Source organism: Hermetia illucens, chromosome 1 (genome assembly GCF_905115235.1).
Source record: "Hermetia illucens chromosome 1, iHerIll2.2.curated.20191125, whole genome shotgun sequence".
NCBI classification, from domain to species: Eukaryota; Metazoa; Arthropoda; class Insecta; order Diptera; family Stratiomyidae; genus Hermetia; species Hermetia illucens.
The window spans coordinates 180,778,427-180,796,271 of record NC_051849.1 but is presented as its reverse complement, the minus strand read 5'-3'; the positions used below and the strand labels follow the sequence as shown (position 1 = coordinate 180,796,271).

The 17,845-nt window shown below is 43.0% G+C and overlaps 1 protein-coding gene across 9 annotated transcripts in view; it reads right to left on the bottom strand.

Moving 5' to 3' along the window:
• LOC119661449 (probable G-protein coupled receptor 158) overlaps nucleotides 1-17,790 on the bottom strand; it is a 207,119-nt gene extending 189,329 nt beyond the window's left edge. For 6 of the 9 annotated variants that reach the window (XM_038070794.1, XM_038070799.1, XM_038070800.1 and 3 more), the window contains exon 1: nucleotides 17,238-17,695. The gene's annotated coding sequence lies outside the window, so the exon portion shown is untranslated. Of the gene's footprint in view, nucleotides 1-16,799; nucleotides 17,132-17,167; nucleotides 17,696-17,744 lie in introns of those variants that run through there. The other 3 variants (XM_038070796.1, XM_038070795.1, XM_038070797.1) reach the window with 3 other exon arrangements.
• Nucleotides 17,791-17,845: the final 55 nt, after the last annotated feature.

Sequence of the window (17,845 nt, the reverse complement as noted above, 5' to 3'; positions counted from 1 at the left end):
CAAGAGATAGCGGCGTGCAAAAGGAACACAAGGATGTATGTATTCTTGTACATTCACATATACAGCCCAAGGAACGAAGAAGGACTCTTTTCATCATTCATTTCTTATCGCAAAATAGGATTTTGCGCAAAGTGTCATTGGTCGTTGCTTAGCAGTCATTTTCAGAATGGGTAGAGGAGACCAAAAAACGAATGCCTGTATCTACAAATTATTATGATCTAGGTATTCGCTTTAGGTGTAGGATGACTAAAAGGGGTCCGTGCGAGGGTATTGATGTTCCAGAAAGGGCATAAAGTTAATCGAATGCTTTTTTACGGCCCCGACATTACGTTGCATGGGATCGGCAAAAATTATTGAATAAAGTAAAAACGTATTACTGTAAAGATTGGCTGACTTCTGCTTTCACGTCCCACGACATATTGAAATATGGGCTCTAATCTGAACCCCCAACATTTGGTGAAGCTAAAATGCATTTTCTTCTATTTTCTCGCATGCAATTACTAAAAGTCTGAACGCTTGGGAGTCACCATTAAGTAAGTGAAAAATGGAAGCATGAACACATGTTGCCAGGAAATGAACAAACACAGACAACGGATGTAGCATGCTCCCGACTCAAGAGAGCACGAGAGGAGGAAAAATTCAAGAATCAGCCTAGCTTTTCCCAAAGGATTCCAAAAGCAATATCTCTACAGAAAAGGGCTTTTCCGAACGAGAAAAGGAATTTTATGGGACTGCATATCGACTCACGTGTTGCCCAGGTTGTGGAAAATGAATGGATATTCCGAGTGAATTCAGGAGAGGTTTTTGCCGGTTGTACAATTGCAGAATGCAAATTGATTTTTTCCTTCTGGTTCTGAAAAGCATTCAAATAAAATGCACATAAAGATACTTAGAGAAATGGTCTAGATATTGCACCTTGCATTCGGAAAGAGCCGGTGTTACTTACTTCCTCATTTTATTTCCGTATCTTCTGGAGTTACATAAGTTAGTGATTGTAAGCGCACTTGATAGCTTAGGTCATGTAATTTGAACGTGTTCCGGTCAGTTGTTACTCCATAGAGTTTTTGTATCCGTTTCTAATGGAGGTCTATTTTTGGAGACCGTTCATTGAAATTGAATTGAATAATTTTAAAGTTTTTGCAGGCTACCCACGTGAGCATCTCCTTAAATATGAGACTCCATGAATTACGGAATTCGGACGAACCCAGGGTCCCTTGGTTTGATGAGAAAATTTATTGTAAGTCAGTGTGACCCCTGGTGGTGGTAACTGACGAAAAATCGTGAAAGTCAGTAGCTCCGAAAATAGGAATAATCCACACAATTTCGAAATTTAGTTTAAAATGATGGAAACAAGTTTCATAAGGAATGATATGCTAGGTACCAACGAAGTTCCTGGAATTATAACTGAGTCGCTAAAAGGAGCTATCTGTTATAAAGCCAACTACGCTAACAACTGATAATACAACTGTGTATGAGCAAGCAGAAGAAAACGTAACAATTCACAGAAGGCACCTCCACAACAAACCCTCCTAGTTTCTTCGTCACCTGTAGAGTCTACTTAGCAACGCAGTTCAAGAACCATAAGAAGCCCCCCGGTGAGAATCCTGCTTCTATATTGGATCGCCAGCTACAGCAAACTGCAGCCGACTTAGCGGAGATGGTTCACGACATACTTTCTTCGACGACGAGCATCGCGGAAGCCACGACCAACATATCACGACCCTAGTCTTTAGTAGCAGAAATACGCTCGATATAGATAGCTCTGCAGCTACCATTTCAACTTGAAGGATTGCCAACGGATCTATCAGGATGCTCACACTGTAAATTCCATCGGACATAAACATCAGCGTTCTCGACTCGATGGCGTTCACAATCCGGAACCGGAAGTTCTCCCCAGAGTATATATTTGTACCACAGGTTTCATCTTCCTTATATCGCCTGTTTATGTTTGACGAAAACGTTAGTCTTCATAGCCGTAGAAGTCGATATATGTCTTTATTCGCGCTTCAAAATTCAAGGACACTCAACCTCAGCTTTCAACATTTCAGCATTTCGCGTGGAGATTCAAATTTCTTTGGCCACTATGGATTTCTTCCAGATCTTAAGAACGGTTGCCTCTGAGATTTAATAATTCAGTTTACCTACCAAGGAAGTGGCGACCATTATGATATCCTATTGAATTTTCCGGAATAACCCCCCCCCCCCCCCCCGCCCCCGAACAGAGCCAAAATAAAGGCATGTCACTGAACTAAGCATTACACATGGTCTATTCTGACAAAAGTAGGACTGGTTTTTTTCTGCCCTGGGAGCAGCGTAACTGAAAGTAACGGTAGATGGTAATCGCTTGGTCCGCAATCAAATGGGTGCGGGCTCAGGACTCCCAGCATCCTAAAAAAAAATTCAATTCGGCCTGGTTTAGGTCTGAACTTATGACGGATTTCACTTCAATATAATTCGTACTCATTATCCGCGATTGCGATTATATATAAATGAAGTGAGTACCATCTGTCGTTACTTTCGGTCACGCTGCTCCTAGGGCACAGAAGAGGCAGCGTCTGGTGATCAGCCGCTGCCCTGGACGAAACCGTCAGTTAACTTTTTTTATAGATCATCATGACACAAGCTATTTTGGGAGGAATAGAAAGAGGTGCATAGGACGACCGCTCCGAACACCATTCGACCAAAAAAACCGACAAAAGTGTGTCGCGAATGAATAATTTACTGAACAGTGAGCGTTCCTCAATTCCAAGTTTTTGAGAGAGTGATTGAAAAGTTAGCTATCAGAACAGTGTACGCGACGTTGGTACCGCAAGAGTTGTTAGAGGAGCAGAAGGCCGTCCGAAAAGCGGTCTGCCAGCTTTTTTAACAATGCAGTGACGAGACGTGGTATTTCAATACGACCCGCAGAGCAGGCTTCAGAAAGGCAGATGCCTTCTTCCCCACAACTCCTTAAAGCACGAACGAGCAAATTCAAACAAAAGTCCGTGCTCTTTTGCTTTTTTGATTGACATGCATTCACAAAGAGTTCGTACTACTCGGACAAACAGTTAATGCAGTTTCTTAGATGGAAGTCCTCATAAGGACACATTGTTCGTATCCGCCATCACCATGAATTGGCGGCCGCATCGTGACAACGCGCTGAGCCATCCAGCGTCCCGCGCAACACAGTATCTTGCTCAGCACAAGGTGGTCAACGCTGCCTAAGTCCCACTCTGCCCCAACTTGGCATCATCCAAATTTTTTTCTATTCTAGAGAACAAAATCCACGCCCAAGGGAAAGCATCACCGCTCAATAGAAGCGGTTTAAAAGGGAGCTAAACAAAATCTCAGTCCAGTCGTTCCTGGATGCATAAGAAAACTGTCAAACTATTTGGCAGTAAAGTATAGATGCGGAATAGTGCCTCTTCCAAAAATTCTGATCGTCTGCACTATTCTCAAGATTGTTTTTTTGTATACCTGGCATAAGATACTTCGTCCTATGATTGAAGCAAGCGAGTTCACCATCTATAAAAAACCAGTGCTCAGCACGCGAATTTCGTTATCTCTGTATATCAGTGCGCATTGAAAGGTTAGAATCAGATCAGATTACGCAAAGCTTCTGATATCCTAGTTTGTTGATGAAGATGTCGGAACAGGGTGGCTCAGCACTTCGACTGAATCATTTCCGGGTTCCAGGCGCCAAATGTAAGGTGTGGCGATATATGTCTACTGGCACCATCCAGCCTTACATTACTCATCCATTCCGGAAAACCGTTTTCAACAATATTGGTGTATGTTGTTGAAAACCACACTTGAGCAAACACCACCTTAATATGGTAACACATAGGTGAGTTTAGCCTTCTGTCAAAACCTAATACAGGAATTAGATGCATAATTCCAATAAATGTCAAAAGGTCCCCTTTGCGTCACCATCACTTAGATTCGAGCGTATGCATCGGGGTCTTATCGTTGTGTCTTATTTTGAGGGGCAACGGTATTGTCTCACCATGGTAAAAGAAGTCTCATGTCGGTCGGATGTAGCATCACTCCCCGATCAAAAGGTCATCACAGTTGTCAGAACGTTTCTTGTCATACATATAAACTTCTATATTCGGAATGCCACTTCGGATAACTTCAAATAAAGACAATTTGAAACCAGGTTATTTCAAGAACTCAGCAACCTGACCCGGTGGGACCTACGTCAGAACTATCGCGTATCATCTTCCAGCTAATGATATGGGTGAACATTTACATTGCCAGTTCAAAGCAGCAATCCACTGCTATAATAGCTCCTGATCGGAAGCTCGTGCTGCTAGGCATCTTAAAAGGAATACCTCGGCATTACGTCAGCCGAGATCCTGTACGGTTGCTCCCCCCAGACGATTTCTTCTTCCCACAATCCAGAAATGGGTAAGTCTATACACCTCACGTAACCAATCGAATACGATGCGCAACGAATGGAAGTCAACATTTTCAAGGACTTGGTGGCAGCGTGCGATGTCTTCAGCCGTAACGTCATTTCGAGGAAACAATTTAAACAGGCGTACCAGGCCCTATATGAGATAATCAGCAGGACGGATAAGTTCTTCAAAGTTGAAGTCGCCAAGCGAAACATCATAAGATCCATCAATCGATTCAAACCCGCCTATGCGATGATCAACGGCATCGAAGTGAGCTGAATCTCGGATGAAACCCACGAAACCATAGTGACGTTGCCCACCCCCGGGCGAGACATCACGAAAATCATTCAACCTCAAGTTAATTAAGCAATCTACCACGCATACAATTGCTTACGAATCTGATATTTACAGTCAATATATAGTTAAAATTGTTGAAGGGCTGAAGGATAAAATTGGCGGCACATTTTAAACTTCAATCTCTAGATGCCCAACAAGAAGGTAATTTGGCTGGCCCATTGAGACTTCAGAACATGGTGTATGCATTTCTTACTGCTTTAGAAGAAAAAGCAGGATTTGCTAGGGTCGCAAGCAGAAATTGCTTTAGGGGATGGTACAATGAGCATAATACAGAAGCCCCCAGGTCTTAGGTTGAATGGAGAAAGAAGGGCTTCTCTCCCAGTAGATATACAATAGGTCGGTCAGTCCACTAAGGAAATCAATGGTTTTTCATAGCGGAATCATGAGTTCCGTAAAGTCTCTTTTGCGTAAGGTATAGCAGCAACGGCCTGGATACGATTTTCTCTTCTAATTGTTGTGTGACTTTACCGCTGTAGGTGAAAAATGCTTTAAATTCATTGTATTACGGTTGAAGAAAGGAAACTTGATAGGACTAATTGATAATTATCTCTCGCAAGGACTTCTGTGGTATGATACGGACGATTGGTTGAAAGGGTACATTGTCACGTCAAGAATATAATGTATGATGAAATGTTCGTCCTTTACGTCCCGGAGGATCAAACGATAATACCTGCCGGTGATTGTAGCTATGCAACGCATCGAAGTCGTAGAGCAACACAAGTGAAATTGTTCATAACACCAAGTCATGGTTACTAGTAATGAAACTGGATTTAGGGAAGTAAAAGATGGAGAAAGCCCTTATCATAACCTATGAATAAACGGGTGACTACGATATCGCTTCAAAAACGGGACAGAGCCTCATTGCGCTTATATATATATCTTTCAGCAAGTAAGGCATATTATTTCACGAAAGACAGCAAGTCATTCTGATGTGATGCAGAATCCCATGAGCCCAAAGATGGGACAACTACGAGAGGAGCTTCTGTGAATTTTGATGTAACTCACACGGTACACGGAGAAACAACTTACCACCTGGCACAATTCCTTATGGAACACTTTGGTTATGGGACACATTTGCATCGTTTTGGAATAATTCCCCCGATTGACCTGAATGCACCACTATAATTGAAAAGGGAAAAAGGTATGAAGGTCGACTTACAATTCCACCATTTGCGGACCGTGCCGGAAGCGAACAAGGAACATGGGCATGCTTGCATAGACTACAACTCTCCTTGTGTAATATTTCACGGTGATCTAGCGATAATACAGTATGCAGAATGAAAGTGCTGTAATCTGACTGACCAGCTTGCGTCAGTAAATCTGCATCTCCAGCAAGCAATACCTATTGCAACTAGAGCCTGTGGATCAAAGTTGCCGCCGGATATCAGAACCTTTCTCCTCGAAAAAGGCAAATGACAATCTGCAGTCCGTATCAGGGCTGATATCAAACAATCCTCAGATATACCTGCGGTAAAGAAGGTTCTCCTTATAATATTTAGGGTTTCTTTAGCAGTAAAGTGGCTAGGTAGTAAGAACGGTAGTTGCGAGCACTTAGGCCTTTGTTAGGCTCGTTCTACTGCTCTTTTACTAAAATTGCGTATTTAATAACTTCCCGCGAATCTATGCAAATCTTCCAAAGGCAGAGAGTGCGCATTTTTTTTCCTTGGAGAAAACCTTGCCGAAACCTCTTCGTCTAAGGAGACTGGGAAGCTGCATATGGAATGCAGGGTGGTCTCGCTCTCTTCCTTGTCCTGTTGGTAGGAGTAGTTTGACCATCAATACCCAAAGACTTAAACAACTAGAATATCTGGCAAGAGCAGAAAACAGCTACTGAATTTAGGCGATAGCATTTTCTGGTGCAGAGTCCGAACGTTACGGTAGCGTCAGCTGGTATAATATCTCTCGTTAGAGTGTAGCGGACGTGAAACCACATCACGCTTTTAACGGGATAGCATAGATTTTATAATATACCAACTTTTTGTTTCTGAAATTTTTATAATGTACAAATTTGTACTGGACGCCGAGGTTACAGTTCTTGGCAAGCCGTGTCATATTTACAAGAAAGCAAACCAAATGTTCTACGCCAGTATAAAAGGACTTTTCGAGGAAACCTGCCCCCTTAGTATTTCCATAAAAGGGAAAAATATTCTAATTGAATTCAAGATTAGCAAGGCAAAACGAAACAGTGAGGGTATCCCTCTAAGGAATTCTAAGTAGCGAGTTCGATGACTGAAGTTCGTGTAAAAAAGGCTCAGAAAGTGGTTAAGTATAGCATAAGATCGACTGAAGGATCTTTGTGGAGATGTTTGCAAGAATTGTATCTCGGATTAAATCTTGAATGAAGAGCATAGTCCGTAGCCTAGCAATCTACGCTCATAGAATGGGAGCTGCACTGAAAATTATAAGGAAAGACAAAAACCAATGATTCGATTTAGAGATCCCGTACAATATACAGAACCCACCCTTGGAACCTGTTTATGAACAAAGGCAACACCCCGTGGTCTTGGCATGGAAAATGTCTTACTCTAGCAGAGGCGCGTAACATGTGCCCCTATGAGTAAAGTTCTGTAAACGAATTATGATGGGCCACCTCCAAATGAACTCACGATACACACTTGGAAGTATAGACGAATTAAGTAGTACCTTAGGTACTAAGTTAACTAGCGGGGGTCAAGGGAGGAAAAACGATCAGAACATACTGACGTCTGCATAGATCGTGTATGAAATTGGCCAATAGCATGAATCAGGTCAAAATAGCGTCTGAAGTTATTGTAAATAAATGAACTCAACATATGTGAAAGTGAATCCTTAAAAGAGAAAGAATGGGGACTCGAAAAAAGGTATCTGTCGAAAAGAAGAAAAACCGGAGTAGCTCCCTACTGGAGAGACAATTATCTCCAACCGTGAGTGGGAAACTGAGCCGAAATCACCGAAACCTTAAGGCAGATGTGGAGTTTGTCTACCTCGAAAAAAATGTCAAAAATGCTATTTTAGGAGATTTCGAAATGGATATCTCGGGTTGGAACTCCAGAACTTCAGGGATATAACCGTTTCAAGTTCTAAAGTAGAAATGTAGGGAATGACGAACCGGCCGAGAAAGAACGTAGGTAGGCTTATTTCTCGGTATAGAAAGGCACTAAAGCGATGTACCAGATGCCTTAGTTTCAGCCACAAAGCGATGGCGAAGTTGAAGCAACTGGTACGCAACGAAGAGAGAAAAAAGGTTTAGGAGAAGCTGGCGTAACTGGCACGCTATGGAGAGAGAAAGAGGGTCTAGGGTATAGTACAGGTCTTAAAACAATCACTATTATAGAGTGGCCTCCGAGTGAGAGATAAAACAGGTTGAGTAGCGTTGTGGGTGTGTAGTATAAGAAAGTGGCCATGGAACACTCTGAAGCCAGATTGGAAAGGCATATATCTAAAATTTGTATGTTCTTCCTAAATTCCGCTGATTATGAAGGTTCACTGAACATGTTACTTGCAAACCCAAGAGGATACAAGTCGCCATTCATAACCGATGAAAGTAAAACGTGCGCTTTTGGATAAGGCGAAGGATGAATGCAAGAGAACGTATCTTACATGAAAAATTCACCGAGACGAGAAATCACTTTACTAGGAAGACGCTGCCATATTAGAGAACCATTTAAGATATTTGTAAGCATTGTTCCTACAGTGATCGCTAAGCGATTTTTGTGGGGATTAAAATTGAGTCAGAGGTAAAAAAGAGTATTCAGTTCATACTAGGAGAGCGGTTCGGTTGGAATGCTTTTTGAGAAGAACCCATTTTCTGAAGACACTGCGACCGCTTTTCAACTGATGGCACCCTCAAATCATTCAATTGACTACGAGAGAAGGCAAAGACTTTCCCAGAAGAAGAAAGGGAAACCAATAGTGCCGATCCAATGGACGCTTTTAAGCACCTTCAATAGAAACTATAAGAAAGAGTAAAAGAAACAGTTTCAAACAGATATATGAGGAGACGGACGTAACGAATGGGCTATAGTTTACAGAGAAGTAATGAGAAGCTAGGATATCAAACATTACTTTAGGTGGATGCAAGTGAATTGCCCGTTTCGTCCTCTCGCGCTAACCTGATTCTGGTCAACTGGTTGAGGAGGGCCGTCCGCACCTACTCGAAGAGGACGTTCAAACCCGAGTCGGCATAGGATTCATCTGAACTAGTCCTTGCCACGAACCGGGGAACCGAGAACCGGAATGGCTGAGAGCACATGTTCTAGGAGAATTCTTAGAGGCTACGCTCGCGGTCCGGTTATTGGCGGTTGGCCCTTTGTGTGAATTCTTTGGTGGTTGTGCCCGTATCCCAGGTAGAGCTCCCTGTGAGCGTAAACGTGGAATTGCATTGTACAACTCGGGCGCCGTACCCCTTAGTTGCGGTAAAGGTGTTAAATAGATGTCGCGTCCACTAGTATAAATGTCGAGCCCGCACCCAGTATAAACCAGTAACGCTGCACTAATCATGACGGTTCTCTGATTGTGGTCTCGAAATCAATCCATGTTCGAAAAGAACCGTGGGATTATGCCTATACGGGGGTTACTCACGTTAATCTCCATGTCGTTTTGGTCGAAAAAAAGTAGTAGGTATTAGAAATTAAAACTCAACACCGTCTCCGTCGCTAGTCGTAATTTTTTATTTGGCATATATCGGTGACTTTATACTGATATACACCCGTTACTGAAGAAGGGAAAAAGTTGTTCCCGAAATATCGATATATGCCGAATAAAAAATTACGACTAGCGACGGAGACGGTGTTGAGTTTTAATTTCTAAAAACTTTTTGCTAGAAATTCCCCCCATTGATTATTGTAGTTGATATTGTTTTCGTTCATCACCAAAACTGCTGAACAGCAGCGCGATCCAACGAGTGCGGGGTAACAGAATCAGCGACAACAACATTGTGGGTTGCCTAGGGGTCAAAAAAAAAGTCCGACCTATTCATACACCATACCTTAAAGAAATTATGCACATTGAAAAATTAGTACATTACCCACACTTACTGAGGACACAATATCGAATATTGTAGAAAGGATTATCTGCAACAGGTTTTTCTAGCCATCGTTGTAAGCATGTGAACAACAAGGACCCGAAGAAGGAGATTTTGGAGGACATATCAGGTGAAAAATCTGTCAGGATCATTGAATTTTGAGGCCTATGGAGGCCGAAAGGACAGGAGATAGACCTGCTGTCTATTGACAAAGAGAGCACAGACGGTTTCGACTTAGATCCCCTAAGGCTTTAGGTGGATAGCGAGTCACAGGAAAGTTCCACATCAGTGGAGAAGGACGATGCTTTCATACTGGAGAAGAGCAGCAATGGTTAACAGAATCAATTGTCAGCGCTAACTCGAGTAGTGGCAGTAGATGTATCGGGTTTTTTTCCAGAAGGCGACACCACGATCTTACATAAACAAGTCTTTGAACTGGTGAAGTTCTTCGCGAGGAAAGCTCTCCCACTTCTCTTGTGTCAACGCATACAACAAAACAGCGATACCAAATAAAGAGGTGAATACTTTCTTCCCTTCATAGCAACATAGCACCAAATAAAAATGTTCTCAAATGCTTTTATGAATGGGCCAGTTTCGGAGGAAGCCTTTACGTTGGACCATATAATAATACGATGACAACTGCAACTATGAAATGGATAGAATAGTAAGAAATTCCAGAAGAATAGATTGGTGTTTCCATATCTGCGTAATAACATGGCTCATCTAGAAATAGACGGTGATACCACGAATGGATTGGATCTAGAGACAAATATTGGAGATATCAACAGAGCCATCATCAATCCGTATGAGGCCAGCTGCCAGGCTGGAACACGAATCTAATCAGGATTAAGGCAGATCTCCCAAAACTCGTCAGCCGAACAAAACAAACCGAGCACTAATCAAGATACAAAAAAGAACTGACGACGTCTAGCAATGCGACTAGAGAAGCAATGCGAAATAACTTCAGGAAATTTGGTAAAGCGCTGAACAAATCACAGAAACATTCAGTTTACGTTTCCTGAAAGAGGAAGTCAGGATATTCACTGAGAAAGAGGCAGACAGGAGACATCTAGCTCTGAAAACTTATTTCTAGGCGTTGTATTCCACGCATGCATATAATGATACAGTGACCGGCAACAGATCATTTTCTATAGAAGATGATTTATCATGTGAATCCTCTCCTAGAATAGGACACGATGGCGGCTTCGTAGAACAGTGTTTGCATTGGTTGCAGCAAGTATTATCCCAATCGACTTGTTTGCATATTAAATACATCTGTTGTATAATAAAGGAGATGGCATTCATTGGCAACGAACACAGTACAAAGTGGAGCAAAAAAGGACATAGTCATGAAACTCCTGGCGGTCCAGATGGGTAGAACCCTAAAGCGCCAGCGCATACAAACTTATCCATCATATTAGACAAAGTGTTGAGCGCTCTCGTGAGGAAATCCAATACTACGAGATACGGATCCTGCTATAACCTATACTGCCTATACTGTTTTGAAATCTAATCTACCAAATTGTAAATAGTAGCTCAAAGCACACCTAAAATCGTATTCTTCCACTACCTCAGATTCGAAAGCGAGAGAAGGAGGCTGAAAAAGACGCTTGAATAGATCATGTACTCTAAGGGGATAGCTTAGAAGATTGGGAGGTCCGAAGGATCATGCTCTATGTTGTAGCCTACATTACTACAAAATGTCGTGATTCTAGGATGCCAATTACTAAAAATATGTTCAAGATGCGCGACAGCAGGAGGTGCTCCAGGGACAAGGAAAGGATCCATTCAAGAAAAGCTCGTCAACTTTGAGATCTCCACCAACTGAACCCCGGTGTGCAAACAGTATCACAAGCACCCCAAGTGACGCCTAACCGTACTATTATCGAATCACGGCGAAATAAAAGATTACGTCGAAAAGAGGGGGATCCTATAAATAATTAGCAGGCGTCTAAGAGAAAAAAGGCGGGCAGGGCATTCTGAAAACCAGCACCAACAGCTCAAAAGGAGGAAAGCTTACATAGGACGCTCGAGCAGCGTTAGGAAGCCCAAGACAAACGAAAACGATGGTTGGACTAAAGTTGATGACTTTCGCATTCAAGTGAAAAACTCACTTGGGGAGAACGCCGGAGTGCACGCCCAAAAGCATGTGATCTATATACAATGTAAGGATTTCGATGCAGTGACATCGAAAGGAGAAATTTGTGCTGCTCTGAAGGAGCAATTCCAGGTGAAAGAACTTACAGAGGATTCTGTTGTGGGCCTACGAAAAGCCTATGGTGGCACTCAAACGGCCGCAATACGAGTACCAGCGGAAGCAGCGCAGATATTGTTAGCTGCCGGAAGGGTCGGATTGGATGGGTTTTCTGCCGTTTAAGAGAACAAACTTCACTAAGGAGGTGCTTTAACTGCCTCATGTTTGGACACTTCGCGAAGGCATGCACCAGCAGCATTGATGGATCCCATCAATGCAGAAGATGTGGGGAGAGAGGTCATATTGCCAAAGAGTGCAAAAGGGACCACAAATACCTATTGTGCGAGGTAAAAGAGGACAGGATAACCGGCACATTGCCGGAAGTGGTATATGTCCGGAATTTAGGAAGGTGCTCACTGCAATGAGAAAATGAGGTTTATTCAAATAAACCTCAATGCAGGTTCGCTCAGGATTTACTTGAGCAGACCACGTTCGAATCTGAAATGGAAATTGCCATCATAAGTCACGGTGGCATATGGGTCACAGATTCAACTGGTGGAGCTTGGCGATATGGGCTTGCGGTCGACAGGCCATACAATGTACTGCAAGTCAGGTAGCCAGTGGTTTTGTGTGAGCCAAAAAACGTGGTGTATATGTATACAGCTGCTACGCCCCACCAAGTTTGACACTGTCTGAATTCGAGCAAATGCTGCTGTGATGTTCTTAATGCAAGGGGACGAAGTCCAAAAGTGATTGCTGGTGATTTCAATGCTTGGACCCTAGAGTGGGATAGCAGAGAACCAAATGCTAGGGGACGCAGTGCTTATAGAATCGTGATGGGCCGATTCAGAGGCCGTTCCTCTTCGCAGATCACTTGTCCCACCCTCTTCCTGAAAATCATCCAGGGGTTATTCCTCCAGCAAGAGGAGAGCACGGACATATTCTAGCAATCTCTGAATGTGACGGCAATTCCTCCACTCACAAGAGACGAACTGCTGGAGGTTTGCGGTAGAATAGGAGACAATAAAGCACCGGGCCTGGACGGAGTACCGAATAAGGCTCTTAAGCTTGCCGTGAAATCCAGGCCGGACATGTTCGCTGAGTTATTCGAAGCATGAATATTCGAGGGTATATTAAAATATTAAAACCTTCAGGTGAACCATCCTCATACCGACCCATATGTCTTTTGGACACGGTGGAGAAATTGTTACAGCGGCTAATCCATAATGGATTACTCTCGGTTGTTGAGAGCCAAGGGGGGCTTTCAGATCGGCAATATGGGTTCCGTAAAGCCAGATCAACCATTGATGCCATCAAATTGGTTACTGGCTTGGCCGCAGATGCAATCCATGGAAAGGGTAGTTCCCGCAAATATTGCGTGGTAGTAACCCTGGACGTGACAAATGCATTCAATTCGGTCAATTGGAATCTAATACGGAAATCCCTAGCGAAGGTTCGCATTCCCTCCTACCTTTCGCTGCAATTGTCGATAGTTATTTAACTGAAAGGAGGCTCTGGCATGACACCGATGACGGACCCCAGGACTACGTGATTTCCGCGGGTATCCCGCAGGGCTCCGCATTGGACCCACAACTGTGGAACGTCATGTACAACGGTGTACTTAATCTTCCCCTGCCGGAGGAAACCACGGTGGTGGGCTACGCCGACGATATAGCGCGATATATACGTTGTGGTCGCAAAGCACCTCGAAGATGCTGAGTTATATTCAAACGAAGCGATCAGTGCTGTTAAGGGTGGACTATAGAGTTCTGGTCAGATACTTGCGGAGGAAAAAAACGAAAGCAGTCCTCATCACCAAGCGCCGTAAAAGAAATTTCGCCCGTATTCAAATTGGGAATGATATCATCAGTTCTAAACCTGCCATCAAATACTTGGGAGTGATGATAGACGGGAAGCTTAGCTATAAGCAACACGTGCAGTATGTTTATGATAAAGCATCCACTGCAAGTGTCGCCCTGGCCAGGATGATGCCGAACGTGGGAGGGCCACGGCAGGCTTCCACGTTGCTTATAGCTAGGCTAGTGTGTTCGATCCTACTCTATGCAGCACCAGTCTGGGGAAAGGCATTGCAGGTTGCATTTAACGGTAACAAACTGAGCTCAGTCTACAGAAGAACAGCCCTGAGGACGCCCTTAGGTCATTCAGGACTGTCTCAGATGATACAGCATTCGTCATCTCTGGAATTATGCCCATTAACATCTTGGCAGATGAAATGACGAATATATATAATGCGAAATCTATCACTCCTTTAACGCAGACGAAGAACGCCGAAAGGGAGAGATCTCTAAATAGATGGCAAGATCGTTGGGAACGCTCGGGAAAGGGTCGGTGGACACACAGGCTCAGCCCTGCTATCAAGGAGTGGTTGGAGAGACGTCACGGTGAGATTAATTATAATCTTACACAGTTTCTCACGGGGCATGGAGGATATCGCCGGTACCAGGTTTTAACTAGATACCTCACCCGATTGTCCAAACTACGATGGAGTCCCAGAGGATCCAGAGCATGTATTCTTCCACTGTCCAAGGTTTGTGGAGGTAAGGAAGAACCTAGAGGAGACTCTAGGAGAGGTGCTCGTACCAGAGAATCTGGTGCGAAAAATATTAGCATGTCAGGGAGACTAGGATGCGATCAACTCCATGGTCGTATCTATCCAGAGCAAAGTGCGAAAGGCAGAGGAGATTAGAAAAGCGCGGTAGGGACGAAAGGGGACCAAGCTAAAATGAGCTGACTCCACCCCGTGATGTAATACCGCACGGTGGTTTCACGGGGCTTTGGGGGAGTCGTGGTGTTAGCGGGTAAGAATCCCACACGCTGGCGTGTCCAGGCCAGTGTCTTTTGAAGATTTCCACCTCCTCAACAAAACAAAAAAAAAACAAAAAAGACAGACAGATGGACAAACGGACGGACAGATAGTAAACCAATTTTAATAAGGTTTTGTTTTACACAAAACCTTAAAATCAGAACGAATTATTGAAGGTGATATTACCGAAGCTGAAGAATTATATTTTTTCTCTCTTTTCGGGTATGGTGACTTGGCGTGATTTTTTTTAATGGATAAGAATCCTACATGAATGGGCAATGAGCCTATTGTGGCCTAAATTCTTGAAGATATAATTCCTTCAATTTCTGTCATTTAGCCAAACTTATCTTGTTGTACGCCGCCAGACTTGAGAAGCAGTACAACTCTCTCCATTAGCGTAAAGCCGCATCTGGCACCCTTGTTAAAATCATTGTAATATCAGAGTACGTCGCCTGTATAAAATTGTATCAGATCCGGCTACTCAGGGGAATTTCTGCCAATTTTAAATTGGGCTATGGACTCTGGATCGTCACAGACTTCGTCAATCTTCCACAAAACCCTAAAAACTGTTTGCCTTCCTCGTATATTTCAGTGAAAGGTTGGAATGCATTGTTCTTTCTACCCAAACACCGAGGTAGTCTCGTGGCCATGGCTAATCTCGTGATTCGAAGACCTGAGATCATAACACAGCTTCCGTTTGCCCATACTTTGCATGGAAGGGTTCTGTTCACACACGGTGGGGCTTCAATTGTAGTTACCAAGGTATGTAGACTGTGTGGCGCATCCAGGGCGGGTATTCACAAATACAAACCATGGAGACATGCACAGTTGTATGCTACTCTCAAGTTGTTATCCAGCCCCTGTACTATTTCGTAGCAGATGTTTGTTCAATGCATGTATATTGACCGTTATAGTTGATATTTCTTTCAATTGAAGTGTCGTCTACCCTTAATTGGTCAAACAGCATCCAATAATCAACTCCTACATCGCCTTATTGTACTTCTTCTTAGTAGTTGGGTAAACTCTCCAAATTTCACCGAAAGGTACGTGCTTAGAATTGTTTGAAAATACTTCCTGTTCCCAATGACAACACAGGAATCCAATGATGTGGCTGGAATATAAAATCAATCACCTCCAGTTCTCCTATTCCTTTTGGCTGCTATGTCTATCCTTTGAATCTCACTTTCCCAATTTCTACGAATAGTGTTAGTGCGCAAAAAAAGAAGCAAAACTTAAATATCCTTCAGCAACCGTACACAGCAACTGGACTAATGTGCCTTCCCGCTCGTCTGCTTCAATAAAATTTTCGCTGAGAAGGAACTTTAACTTAGGAAAACTTAACAATTATCCGATTATCCAGTCGTAAAAGGATTTTCTTTAATTGCATTATTGCATGGAGAGAATGTAATAAAGGAAGTCACGCAAGCTTGAGTTTGTGGTGCCTTAGTGATAATGAAGGGAAGCAGCAACAATGCGAATGTGTAATTGAAAGGGCTAGGCTGGGGGCCATAGTCTACTATATCTTTGTCAGTGCACTATCGTTGAGGTTAAAGGTTAAAAGCCTAGACATACAGCTGTTGTGTTCCGGTCTGGACTGTGACTCAAGGAGGAGAACCCACCTATTTCTTGGTTTTATGAAAATGGGATTTAGCGTGGAAGTGCTTGCCATCTACGAGTATATGTTTTCCTGTAGAATGTTTCGTTCAGAATGTCAGACCAGGAGAATGTTGCCTAGATTGGCCATAGCTTTGTAATTCGGTTTCGTCGGTTTCCGTGAACTTTTAATTCACAGATCCCCCACTGAAGCAAAATCTTAATTGAAACCCACTAGTGTTCTCAAACCGAATACTTGGGATTGGACAGAAGGACACCATAAGGCGGTATGGATTTCGTGTGTTTTGTTCTTCAGAGCGAAGATTTAGGCTTTTTTCACTGAAAGTTGTACCAAAACGGAACTAGGGAAAAAATTTAATCCTACAAAAAAGTCGAATCTAAGCACTTACTTTGCAGGAACACCTACAAAATAAGAAGCGGAAATCCTACCGGTAGATTCCATGTATAGAGTTTTCCTGGTAACCTTTTAAATCCCTCTCTCCAGATTCTGTCCTTAATACCCTGTTCCAAAACTGAAGCGTAATTGTAACTTAGTGTTGACCTGGGATGGGGATGAAAACGACATACAGGACATTCCGGGACCAAGCGAACATAACCAAATCGGGGAACTCAGACGACTAGTGTACTACATATTATGAAGGTGTGACGTCAGTCGAGGGTAATTTGGAATCCCACGTTCAAAGAAGAGGTTCAAAAACTAGCAGCAAATATCCTTTTATAATAAACCATTTTAGACAACTCCCAGGATCAAAGTTTTATCCATTTTTCAACAAACAATTTTGCAACTATAACCGCACCCGAGCGATTCATACGCACTGAATACTGAAAAGCTCAGAAGCACATTTTTCACAGAAATTTTCCACGTACACTATTCGCCTACGAAACTTTCTATTTTCCTCTATGAATTTTCACTTCACTACAATAAAACAGGCAAATCCTCGTCAACAAGATTCAAATTATGCAATTCTTCTGTAAATCTTTCTCAGATACTCTGCAACATTTCACTTTTCCCTTTTCAGGTTGCACGGCGCATCCAGACACGACACTGGGGGATCCGCGTACCGGAAAATTCACAGCTCAACTGAATGGGGGCTACTGGTTTTTTCGTATTGTGCGAAAAAATTTTCCACACACGTACACAATAGTATGCTTTACCACCAACACAGGCGCACGAGGGATACAATAAGCGAAATCACAGCACACACTTTACAAGAAACGTGCTTCGAAAATTTCGAAAAAGGATGTTACGCGAGTCCTTTTGGATTCTACACTTTCCTATTTCAGGGATTTGTTTTAAAATATTCTCTTCTGGTGAAGTCGGAAAACTTTTAACAAGAGACCAACCGTGTTTTCTACGTCGCAGGACTTCTTTACCTGTAGCGAAGTTTGCTGTGTATGGTTGGACAGATGTATCCCGCGATTTCCTTAATGGAGGCTCCGACGCAGGGGCATGCGTGACACAGTTTCCAACAAAG